Here is a 13,740-nt window from a genome sequence, read left to right as displayed (position 1 = left end):
ACTTTCCTGAATTTCAGACAATTTTGTGGCAAAAATCTGCTGGCCACCAAAATATCTAGAGATTGAGCTGTTTTATCAATATTTATTGAAATTGTATATATATAAGGGCCTAATGGGACCCCTATACCTCCTGAGCCCCCCTCTATATTTACGCCGCTAGTGACGGGCGTAAATATAGAGGGGGGCTCAGGAGGGCGTAAATATCTGTTTTGGGGGGGCTCAGTGACGGGCGTAAATATCGGTTTTGCTTCATGGAAAAGTGTGCAAATCAGTGAAAATTGAAAAAGGCATATTTTCACATATATTCATTTATTTTTAAGACTTTTTTTCACTGCACATATTGTGCTATGCTTGGGCTACATTTGAAGTGCCTGTTGGTGAGTTTTGGGCGGGTTTTGTAGCTGACTTTGGCTGGTTTTGAAAATTAGACCTGGCAACCCTGTGTGAGACACTTCCTGCTCCTCAACTGTGTGACAAATATGAAAATCACAGTAAGAATCCTCTCCTGATAAAGCAGCTTTTTTCCCAGGGCAGATGAGTGTGAATCTGTCGGGTGTGTTTAGCTTAGGGTGTGAATGTCAGTGTATAGGTGTGTCTGTTAGTGATGGGCGAATTTGCGGCGTTTCGCTTCGCCGAAAAATGCGCGAAATTCGCGAAACGGCGAAAAATTCGCGAAACGGCGCCGGCGTCTCGTTTTTGACGCCGGCGCCCGTTTTTTCGACGCCGGCGCCCGTTTTTCACGCCGGCGAATTTTCGCTGGCGTTTCGCGAATTTATTCGCTGGACGCGAATCGCGCAAATTCGCCGCGAATTCGCGCCTGGCGAATAAATTCGCCCATCACTAGTGTCTGTGTGTGTATATATGCCTGTGTGTCAATGAACTGTTAGTGTTAATGTGTGTAAGGGCAACTGTGTGTAAGAAGGTCTGACAAACTGTGTGTGTGAGTTATAGAGACTATAATGAACCTGTGTATATCTGTGTAACTACATTCATTATTGAATCTTATAGGTACAGGTTGGCTGTGGGTTTTACAATCATTCTCTCAGTGCATTTGCCACAAAGCACAATAACCCCTACAGTTCCTTGTCCTGCTGCTCCATTGAATCCCAAACCCAGGGCTCCTCCTGCAATGAGGCAAGGTAAGAACCTTGCCTCAGGCGGCAGCGAGCGGCCAGTTACTAAAGCCACCTCTCAACCCAGAAATTCAGATCCGCTAGCGCAGAGAGCGCTATTGCATTTGCCAGCCCTGGATTGTTACTGAAATGTCCCGACTTTCTTTTTGATCTCCTGCACTGAACATCCAGAAAAAGATTTTTCTAAAACTTAATTGGCTTTTGGCAGAGAGCCCAGAATATGTGGCAGGTGCACTATTTGTTACAATTTAACATAAGCAAAGAAACAAGTGTAACTATTCAAAATGAGCAGGTCTCGTGGGGAACCTGTGACTTTGCAGCTTAAAGGGCAATTCACCTGCATTAGCAAAACTGTCATGACAAATAAAAACCACAGAAATGTGTTAAAAATTTCCATGACCTGACAATTTTTGTAAAATGAACATGGTAATAAGGGGGTGTGGCCAAAAAGAGAGTGGTCATAAAGTTTGCTGCGCTCCACTCTCCACTGAGTTACTTCTTGCCAAAGTGTCTTACATTGGAGTTTCAATATTTTATCCAGCAAAAGAAGCTCTTTTAAGACTTTTCTTGTTTTGTTAAAACCACAACTTTAACCTACCTGACACATTTTGAACACACTAACCTCTTGCCTGCCCAACATCACTCTTTAGGGGTTTTGTCTGCTACATGAGTCAGTAATGAGAAAGCCAGTTTTATAAAGGGGTGGTTCACCTTTATTAGTAAACTTTTAGTATGTAATAGAATGGCCAATTCTAAGTAACTTTTCCATTGGTTTTCATTATTTATTTTTGAAAGTTTTATAATTATTTGCCTTTTTCTTCTGACTCTTTCCAGTTTTCAGATAGGCGTTGCTGACCCCATCTAAAAAGCGAATGCTCTGTAAGGCTACACAATTCTGCTACTTTTTATTGCTCATCTTTCTAGTAAGGTCCTCTAATATTCATATCCCAGTCTCTTATTCAAAGCAATGCATGGTTGCTAGGGTAATTTGGACCCTAGCTACCAGATTGTTTATAATGCAAATTGAAGAGCTGCTGAATAAAACACTAAACTACTCAAAAACCTAAAAGGGGTTGTTCACCTTGAAACAACTAGTTGTTTTCAGATAGATCACCAGAAATAGTGACTTTTTCCAATTACTTTCTATTGTCTATGTGTCACCATTTTTCTAATATTGAAGTGTAAAGTGTAATTTTTCACCTTCTAAAGCAGCCCTGGGATGGGGGGGTCGCCGACCCTGTAAACTGTTCTAAATTGATACATGTATTTGTTACATTTCTTATCTTTGTCCCTGCTGAGCAGAATCTCTGGGTTTCATTACAGGCAGCTGTTAGAATTGATACAATAGTTGCTAATACTCCAGAGATGCTGCTGAGAAATGGATCAACTCAATGTTGCAAAATTGTAACAGTTCAGAATCTGCACCTGAATTACTGAGCTGCCAGACTCCAACACTAGGGACAGGGACTTTAAACTTAGATTTTGGAAAAAGAGTAAAAAATGAATAATAAATAAACAAAAAAGTCTTTAGTTCTGGGGAACAAACTGAAAACAATAATAAAAAATGAAAACCAATTGCAAATTGTCTCAGAATATCCCTCTCTACATCATATTAAAGTTAACTCCCCTTTAAGTTTTAGAACATTAGGACAGGGTTCAAAAAGCAAAGTGGCACTTTACTCCCTGCCCTGTACTTTATAAATGGTCCCTTTTAAATTAGAAAGAAACTGGGCTTTATCATGGGACAGTCATGGGTTTTTGGTGATATTATTATATAACCCAAGATTATACCTACAGATTTCTATAAGCAAAACCGCAGTCGTAATGTGATTAAATGACTGGAAGTTTTCTTATTAAAAAAGAGAATTAAAACACAATACAGGGTTTTCCTTTTGATTTGCAACAATTTTAATGTTTAATTAGCCCTGTCAGCCACTTAATGCATGCTATTCATGTTAATAATTCATATGACTCATATCTGTCGTAGGGCAGGTTCTTTTTTTTCATTTTCTGTTTTTATACATTAATAGCTTTGCTGGTAGGAATTTTCTCTGTTCAAGGGGTTTTCTGAATTAACTGAAATCCTGAAAGTGCAGCCTCAGAATAGCACTGAGCATTAATAGTGCATACGGCGTTTGTTCATGCTGAATTAACAAAATTCTTCCAATTGCCTTATTTTCTTCTCCTTCGCCTGTGGTGTGAGTTGTACGAATCATTAATTCCACCCACCCCCCCCCCCCTTTGCAAATTGCACTGGGCATAAGCAATTAGGAGCGGGTGCTACAGAGCTGTCATAAACCTCCATAGAACAGAATGGGTTTTTCAACGGACATGTAAAGGTAAAAAAATAAAATCCAATTTTTACTTTCTTTAATGAAAAAGAAACCTGTCTCCAATAAACTTTAATTAAAAAATGTGCATTGTTTTTATAAGAAACCTGACTGTATGCAGTGAAATTCTCCCTTCATTTACTGCTGTGGATAGGAATTGTCAGACGGTCCCTAACTGCTGAGCAGGGAAACAATCATACTTATGAACAGCGGGGGGAGCCCCCGCCTTACTTCCCAGCCATGCAGAACTCAAGCAGCTTTGTTTATGACGATCCCTAAGCAGCCCACACCACACTGAGCATGTGCACAGTCTTAGTCTTGCAAAGATGTTTAACAAAGTTACAAGATGGTGACCCCTTGTTGCCAATTTTGAAAGCATAAATTATTTGTTTGATTAGGCTTGTGGTGCAGCAAGTTCATGATTATGTTTGGTATACAAAATACAGCATTTCTAGTCTTATTCTATTTTAGACTTTACATGCCCTTTAAAGCATCAGAACACAGGCTGACAAATGTATACAAGGATCTACTTTGATAAATATTTTGATTCATTGAACAATTTCCTGATTGTCAGTAACATTTTCCAGTTAATAAGTATATTTAATGGATGGGAAGTTACCAATTGCAAATAATATTCCCTTTATAGTTTGTATAGATTATTAGTTGGTAATTGGGTACATACAGAAAATAATTAATTATGCAACGTGATAGATACAGTGGGCAAAATGCGCACAGCGTTGAGAGTGGGTCGAAGCCATTTGTTCAAATAACTCACATGATATTGACTTTCAATCATACGTGGGAATTAAATCATATGTGAGATGGGGGCATACAAAATGTTTTGTGCAGCAGTATCACAACTTGTATCGATTTCTATGAATATGTCATTGTGTTTTTCGTAACCTCTGAACAATGAATATGGACGTTTAAGATTAAATAAAGTAGGGATGCACCAAATCCAGGATTCGGTTAGGGATTCGACAAGGATTCGACCTTTTTCAGCAGGATTCAGCCGAATCCTTCTGCCCGGTCGAACTGAATCTGAATTTGCATATGCAAATTAGGGGCAGGGAGGGAAATCACATGACTTGTTGTCACAAAACAAGGAAGTAAAATGTTTTCCCTTACCACCCCTAATTTGCATATGCAAATTTGGATTTGGATTCGGTTCGGTATTCGGGTGAATCTTTCCCGGCCGAATCCAAAATAGTGGATTCAGTGCATCCCTAAAATAAAGAGTAGGTCATTGCAGTACATTCAAAAAAAATAGTTTTAATACATTTCGTGCCCGTTGGGGTACTTACTCATATCATAGGCCTATGTGTAAGTGCCACCAACAGGTGCAAAACGTGTTCAGCCTCTCTTTCGTGTACTAATAAATGATTTTTGTATTTTATTAATTCTTGTTTAGGGGTTTTGGGGAACAATTTTCCTTGTCAATTGCTGGCATGCACCCTCAGACTGGGATGGACGGTGAGATCTAACCTTTAGCTTTACTGTACATATGAACTAATGAACATATTTCAGGCGTTGCCATCACTTTATTACCTTACTATTTTTCTATTATGGGCTCTATGCACTGCTTACTCGCTAAGGTTTTCATTCGTCCAGTTCATGAATTCCCTACCACCCAGTTGAACTGAAGATGTCATCCTGAATAAGTGGTGAAACGTTTACAACTTAAAAACGTTTTAAAGGACATGTAAAGTTAACCTGGAAATGAGAGGGTGCTTACAGAAGACAATACCTATAGAGATGTAGATTATAATAAATATTGTACCCCCTAATCAAGTCTAGAAGTTACATGTTCTTCAGCGTTTTATGGTCAAAGACCTCCTCCATGACTTTTAATATCTGTATAAATTACAGTACGGGGTATATTATCCACTATATAAATAACTTACAAAACAAAAACTGATAGCTCGAAAACTGGGGTTTCTGCCTGTCAGCGATCTTTCGGGAATGTGTGTTGAGTCGGTTTGGATGTACACCACTGTGCGAAACACCTTGTTTCAGGGTTCTTTTGTTTCAAAAAGCTGAAAATGGCTGGTTTTTCAAACTACAGTACATTTGGGAACATCGGTAATTAAAATAAAAAAGTGAAATAGAAAATGTCCTTTCTAAATGTTAGCAAATTATGCAAATTGACATCATTCTTAATTAAACTATTATTAGAGCTGTACACGGAAGCCAGTTTGACATTATCCTCTTAAAATTCATGAAAATGATTTAAGATGTTTAGAATGTGACAGTCAACATCTTTCCAGTTCCATCTTTTTCAGGGCAGACAACCTATTGAACATATACAGTATATACTATATATACAATGTCAATATGTCAATGATGTGTTATGATTAGTGACAACATCTACCAAACAACAATAATGAACTCTGCAAGGACAAAGCTCACAAGCTCTAAGGCAAATGCTACAAGGAGCCTTGGCCTCGTAAGATCAGAACTCACAAACTCTAAAGCCAAGGCTCTAGCCAAACTCTAAGGCCAAGGCTCACAAACTCTAAGGCCAAGTCTCATAAACTCTATAGACAATTCTTACAAACTCTAAGGCCAAGGCTCACAAACTCTAAGGCCAAGTCTCATAAACTCTATAGACAATTCTTACAAACTCTAAGGCCAAGGCTCACAAACTCTAAGGTCAAGTCTCATAAACTCTATAGCCAATTCCTACAAACTCTAAGGCCAAGGCTCACACATGCTAAGGTCAAGACTCATAAACTCTATAGTCAATTCTCACAAACTCTAAGACCGAGGTCAAGTCTTATGAACGCTAAAGCCAATTATCACAAACTCTAAGGCCAAGTCTCACTAATTCTAAGGCCAAGGCTCGCAAACTCCAAGGCCATGGCTCACAAAACATGTTATTGCAAGGTGGCCAAAAGCAGTACATTCCTGAGTCCAGGCTTGATGGCAAGTAGGATAATGGTAAGGGTAAATGACAATTTGCTCTACTCAGGCCCGGATTTGTGGAAAGGCCACCTAGGCCCCGGGCCTTTTTTAGGGGGTTGGCATGCTGTCCAACCGCACCCACATTGGTTCAAAAACATTGGGGATGCGCTGGAAATACAATTATTTTTAAATTTCCCGTGCGGCAATCCTAATTGGTCCATTCTTTCAGCGGGTTTGTTCAAACACCTTCACCTGTGCAGTCGTGCTCACTCTCCAGTCAGGCCACACCAGGAAGCCCAAAGGCAATTTCAATAAGCAAGGGTATGGATGGAGCACATCAAACGCAGTCTCTGCCGCAAAACATTCTTTATTGCATCACAACATGTTTCGGACCCCAAGGATCCTTTATCAAGGATAGTAAAGGTTGATAAGGATCCTTGGGGTCCGAAACATGTTGTGATGCAATAAAGAATGTTTTGCGGCAGAGACTGCGTTTGATGTGCTCCATCCATACCCTTGTTTATTGTAATTGGTCCATTCCAGATGATGAAAATTTGCATGAATAAAGGGGAGGGGACAGGGGCGACGAACGGCAGTGGGCCTATGGGCGCTCACTATGTAAATCCGGCCCTGGCTCTACTGAGTACTGGGTCTACAGTACTCATTACGTATAGTTATTTTTTGTATCTTTAATCTTGTTTTAAGGTGGCCATAGACGTAACAATTACAATTTATTGGAAAATATCTTTCCAAGAAAGATTGTTCGTTTGAATACACACGTGTAGAGCTGAATCGTCAGATAAACAGGTAGATACTCATGTAGAAACAATAGAATTCTACCTGTATCTGAAGATTCAGCACTAACAATGGCCGATATTTGGGTCCCTTCAAAATTTTCTGTCCAGTCCAATCGACGAGCCGACCAATATCCAAGTCTTCTGCCAATATTGGTCGGCTCCTTTCCCACCATACATGCACACGAATATCGGACGAAAATTTGTTTCGTACGATATTATCTGTGTGTCTATGGCCACCTTAAAACTAAGGAATGCTTAAACATATGCTGGACTGCAACAGATGGGAATTTGATTTTAAGATTTTATAACACAATGGGAGAGATATAGTTGAGCTAACTAGCCTTAGACAGAAACCTACCTTAAGAAAAGCAGTTGAGTCAACAGGGGTCATTTACTTGAGCACCCACAAGTGTGGGTGCTGTAAAATTAAAGAAATAAAGAATGCATATTGAATCCAAACACCCTCCTGCACCTCTACATGGTTGTCAATGGGTCCATTCAACCTTTTTGTAGCAATAATAAACTGTGACTATTAATTCTGGGGGAAGCTGAAGTACCGCCACCTGGGCCTGAGGGTAGTTTCAGGGTCCCCAAGTGGGTGGCATCAACAGACAGACCAGACTTGCTCTGGGGCGGTGAATCGAATGCAAACGCCATTCTGGAAGTGATGCACCCTCACTCTTAAATTAGATGCAACATGTGTCTACATTAATTGAATCATTTGCGATTAATTAGAGCATGGCCTTAATTATGCTGGAATTAAGGGGAAAAGTACTGCATTATGGGCAAAAATGATGGCAATTTAATTCTGAAATGACGTTTTGCACACTGCACTTGCATTCATAAATAAACTCTAATAGCACCTTTATAAAAAATGAGGGTAAAACCAAAAGGAAAGGTATATTTACCTGTAAATGAAATAGTAGCCCATATAAGCATCTCGACACACAGCGGAAGTAAATAGAAGGGGGATTTATATATTTTAGGAAAGTTTTGCAGAGAATGTTTTTTTCCACCTAGGTAATTTGTAAATGTGATTGTTTATGCTTTCTGGCGCTCATCCGTATTCAGGAAAAGCTTTTGATGTCTTCTGAAGATAAGACACTTGTCTGTTAAATGACTAGCCTGGAAACTCTTGATATTGATCATTTCATTAAAGCTCCCGTTATTTATAGAACCAGCCACTGATCACAATTCCCTGTGCAATGTCTATCATCTAATTGCCAGCACTGAGGCAAGACATTCACTGTTCAGATTTCATCTTGAAACTTAGAAATCTACTGTGCCAAAAAAATTATTCCAAACTGTCAAACCCTAATAGTGTATATGTCTCTAATGACACTATGTGGAAAATACACTCCTTCCCTCACTCCATTTGTGGGTTGATACTAAACGGTATTACTGTCTCCTACAACTGTCCCCTTGCCCCTGCTTTACCCAAACAGCAGTGTCTCTTTGACTCTGTAACAGTACAAGTGTGGATACAGGTCACAAAACTCTAAGGTGAATTTGATGTCTTCATACAGATGTATCATCATTTTATGATGAATCTATTGCACAGAGGGCAAACAATACACATGATTTTCAGTTGAAAAGTCCATGAATTAAAATAACTTCATGTGTATTTAGGCCACATAATCTCTTAGTATACATATAAGGGGCCATTAAAAAACACAGCATCAAGTGACGGATCTGATAAAATGAATGCATTCGGCATACATTATAGGTATATGCAGCCACGCTCCTTGCGCTTCTGTATACTGTAGTTGCCCTAAGAATCATGGAATCCATCCTAACTTTTTATATGGAATCATGTGTAGTTTTGCCTAGTGATGCTAGCAAACCCGGGAGCTGACACTACCCTGAATGTAGTGGTAATTTCAGGGTTCCCACAGAGGGTTGCATCGGTAGCAGTAGCAGAATTGCATCAAAAGAATCATTTGCAAGCGTAATTTTAACTCCAAGTGCTGGAAGTGATTCCAGGGGTGGAATTACGAGGGCTGTGGAGGGTCCAGCTGCTCTGCCTGCACCCAGGCCCTGTGTATCATAGTTCCGTCACTAACCGATGCCATTGTTTTGACACATAGCTGCAATTATAGCAGAAAACTATGAATTATAGGTAAAACATGGTGATTTGCATCCAAAATGGCAGTTTGCCCACTGCACTTACTGTGTGGTTGTCAATGAACTTTAAGGTTGTGAGGTGTAGGGATGAGCTGAATAAAGGCTCCCACGGTGAAGGCTCTGGACATGTTATACTCAATTAGATATCTGCCATGACGTTAGCCAGCATGTCACACAGATCAGGTTTTAGTGGGACTGTGGAAGGGCCATAGGTTTTGCACATTCCACTTCTAAAAAGCAAAGGAGTTGGCTATATATATACAGAAAGTAGCATTTCAGGAGCCTGTAGGGTCAGACTGGCCTGCCAGGACACCGGGAGGAAGCCTGATGGGCCCCAGTGCTGATATTCCCCACCAGCCTGGGCACTTCAGTGGGTTGGCAGTGAAATGCAACATGGCAAGCAAGGGGTCTGGATCATGTTGAGTGGTATTTGGTGGCAGCAACAGCAAAGGGATGTGATAATCACCAGCAGAGGGGGCTGGGGTAATGCACCCACGGCTCAAGTTGGCCACAACTAGTGGGCTGTTTTTTGTTTTTTTTTGATCATATGATGAACTGGCGTGTATAATATTCCATATAATATCTTACTTTTTAAGCAATTAAATGCTCTAGAATTAAAACAACACTTAAATGTGCCCAATGCTGCTTTAAGTTTCCATTAAATGTTACCCATGCTTGTTTTATATACTATGTTATCCTTTATAAAAATCTTCCTTTGCTGTTTCATTGCTGCTACCATGGCAACTCCAGGCAATTGTGTACAATCCATGAGTCAATGCTGTCTGGTACTATATTGCAGCTGCTCATGTCAGAGTCCAAGGTGCAGTCTTACGGCAAAAAAAAGATGATTTAGCATCTGTCGATACACTTATTTACCTTGGCTCCTGAGTCTCCACTACAAAATGTTCCTCTTCAGGTGACACTGACAGGACAACGCCATCAACTGAATGGCAAATTCAGTGTGTTCCAAAAAACAACATTCTCAAGCCTCTTAAAAAGGCTTATATTCAATGACAGTTCTCAGTACAGCAAAAAATATAAAAATATATCTATATAATAGGTAAATACAAGTTACATATATAATGTGAATACATTCATAACAGCAATAACATAAAATCATATTTTCTTTCAACATACGAGTTAAGTAGATACATTATCCAGCTACAGATCAGGTCTGATTCAGACCATGAGAGCAATGGCACATGGAGCAACTTAAAGGGGTTCATAAAACATAATATGATTTTTGGGTTCCCCACACAAAAAATACAAAAAAATGTACTTGCCTTCATTTTCAGAGATGAAGGCTAAAGTGGCCTGTTTACTAGTGATGCGCAGGCCAACCAGAACGGATGCATGCCAACTTTTGTACAAAGTTTGTAACCTTCTTTGTGCCCCACTTCTGCGTGGATGTGCTCCTTTTTATATACTTGGCCAATGTGCCCCGCCTCTTCTGTGACATCACAGTGGGGCTAGCATGGCGCAGCAGGTTAGGATCGGGTTCTCTAGGGTCGGGTGCAGGTAAAGTTTTTCTCAACCCACAGATCAGTACTGTTTACATCTCTGACCTGACAGCCGTCCATAATGATGTTCTGACAACCACAACATCTCTACTACTCCACTACCCAAAAGCACAAACCACTTTAAGCCATGATTTTAAGTAGCTCAATCGAAACATTGACTGAAACCCCCTCTCTACTGTCTGCTATAGCACTCCATTTTCCCAGCTTTTTATTTTCTAATTGAAGACCATCTCTTGTTGGCCACACATGGGTCAACTTTTGGCATAGCTTATATTTGTAGAGTATGGATATGGTGGCTAGATGTTGAAAAGGCCTCAAAGCAATTTGGAAGTGAAATCCAGTGAAGTTCATGGCTGAGTTATGACCTGACTTATATAAAGTTGACTTGGTATGGGGCTTCCTGAGATGCACAGATATTTTTACAGCTGGGCCAGGAATTGTTCAGATTATTATCTATATGTGTGGATTGCTTAGGGAACCAATCATGTATTTGCATATTCATTGCTCTAATTCAGTAAATACTAACTGATAAATGGTTGCTATGGGTTGCTGAGAAAGGACGGCTCTGTTTTCTCCAAATCATTTTCGGAAAAGCTCACCATACGTAGAAAGATGTTGTTCTTTGGTGTGTTTACCAAGCAAACAGATATCTAGTCTGCATCAAAATTGGCTCATCTGATCATCTTGGATCACCAATGATAAGATGAAACAAGGCTACTTGCACTGTTTCTGGACTTTCCTCAAAGGCCAATTATTGGGTCACTCCAAGCAGATAGCAGTAGGGATATGCAGTCAATTCAGTCCCATACATGGTCCCACAATCTGCTAATTTTGTCAAACACCCGCTCATACAATGGTACACTCTTAGCTAGACCTAAGGTTATTGAGGATGTGTATATGGCAGGTGTTTTCCAACAATCTACAGCCAGTAATTATTACCCTAACAATACTAGAATGCTTTCAAAAGAATTGTTAATTGTATGGCTGAACATAAAGGAATTACTGTACAAGCTTTTCATTTCAATGAATATGTTAAAATACAATTCAGCATGATTTTTTTGTGAAAAAAGCTCAAAACGCTCAAATTTTTCATGAAATCACTCGAACCCCCAGGTTTTTTCAGATTTGGAGACTCAGCACAGACCATGATATCTTCAAATTTGAAATGGTAACTTTGCCAGTGACTTCTATAGAACCCCGACAGCTTGGAGATGGAGTATTTTCTGAATTAGACTTTTAATAGCCTTGGGGTATAATAAATCACAAATAATTTGAGTTTTTGGCATTCAGACTTTAATAAATAACCCCTTAATATTGCTGCTCCAGCAGACTTCTGCACCGAAATCCATTTTTCAAATGAGCAAACTCTTTTGAAATCTGACATGGGGCTAGACATATTGTCAGTTTCCCAGGTGCCCCCAGTCATGTGACTTGTGCAATAATAAACTTCAGTCACTCTTTACTGCTGCACTGCAAGTTGGAGTGATATCACAAAGGTAACCAGATAACAGTCCCTGGTAGATCTAAGAACAGCATTCAATAGTAAAATCCATGTCCCATTAAGACTATTTCAGTCATATTGAGTAGGAGAAACAACAGCCTGCCTGAAAGCAGTTCCATCCTGAAAAACTGTCTCTTTCTGAAATCACATGATAGGGCAAAATGACCTGAGATGGCGCCTACACACCAATATTACAACTAAAAAAAAATGCATCTGCTGGTTCAGGAATGAAATTGTATATGGTAGAGTTATTTGCAGTGTAAACAACGTGGTTTAGAAATAAAACTACACCATAAAAACTACACAGAATCCATTTAAATACACGAAAATGCGGTAGAGGGAACAAGCAACGTATCAGCATACGAACGGATGTCAAGATTAATTCTTCAAAAATAAATGTGCACATATCTCCCAAAATGTATGTAGGGTTATAAAATGCGACCCTGCTCAGTGTTTTATCAAGTGTTACTTCATCTGGTTTCCCCAGCTCAGAAGAATGAAGGAATAATGATGGATAGGACTGAAGTTGAATTATGACAAGGAAGCTGATGAAACATTGTCTTATAACCCAGAGCTGGTTGATGGACCATTAAAGATGCCGCCAGCTTCAGCTCCCCACCCCCAAACCCACGTATCTATTTCCTTCAATCTTAATGTATACCATAGTAGCGCAGGCAGCTCTGTCAACAGACATAGAGGGGAAACATAAATCAGTGGATTCAATAAATCCTTACTTACTAATACAAACATCAGAACTATCCTTTGTATATTTCCCGGGCAAATCCGGTGTTCTTATGAATATTCAAACCTTTTTGGTTTTATATTAAAGGAGAAGGAAAGCTACGGAGGCATTTTATTGCCAATAGATTAGCTGCAATAGTGCAAGCTAGAATGCTATATTTATTCTGTAGAATGTTTTACCATACCTGAGTAAAAAGCTCTAGAAACTCTCTGTTTGTTTAGGATAGCAGCTGCAGTATTAATGTGGTGTGACATCACTTCCTGCCTGAGTCTCTCCCTGCTCTGGGCTCAGATTACAGTAGAGAAGGGAGGGGTGGGGAAGAGGAGCAAACTGAGCATGCTCTTGCCCAGGGCAATGAGGTTTAAGCTGAAGGCAGGAAGTCTGATACAGAAGCCCATGAGTACACAATAGAAGGAAAGAAATGCAGTGTTTCTTTTGACAGGGGACTCAGAGCAACATTACTTTGGGGGTTTACTGGTATATTTAGATCGACCTTTCTGATAAGGCATACTTAGTTTTAACCTTTCCTTCTCCTTTAACAAACAAACAAGGAAACAAATAACAAATATGAGGGGAGGGGGTAAGGCCGTCAAGAGTGTCCTGTATACTTTGGTGTATTTGTATTGTCGAAAGACTTCAGAAAGAGGCGGCACGACTTTGGCGCTGTCAAGGGGGCCCAGGTCTTTTGA

General features: G+C 39.8%; 1 protein-coding gene across 1 annotated transcript in view; it reads right to left on the bottom strand.

Annotated features, from left to right (window-relative positions):
• stk32c.S (serine/threonine kinase 32C S homeolog) overlaps window positions 1–13,740 on the bottom strand; it is a 144,685-nt gene that overhangs the window by 90,768 nt on the left and 40,177 nt on the right. The gene's annotated exons all lie outside the window — the stretch shown is intronic.

The sequence above is a fragment of the Xenopus laevis genome, chromosome 7S, assembly GCF_017654675.1.
Source record: "Xenopus laevis strain J_2021 chromosome 7S, Xenopus_laevis_v10.1, whole genome shotgun sequence".
Lineage (NCBI taxonomy): Eukaryota > Metazoa > Chordata > Amphibia > Anura > Pipidae > Xenopus > Xenopus laevis.
The sequence above is the reverse complement of the archived record's forward strand: the minus strand, read 5'-3'. Positions and strand labels throughout refer to the sequence as shown.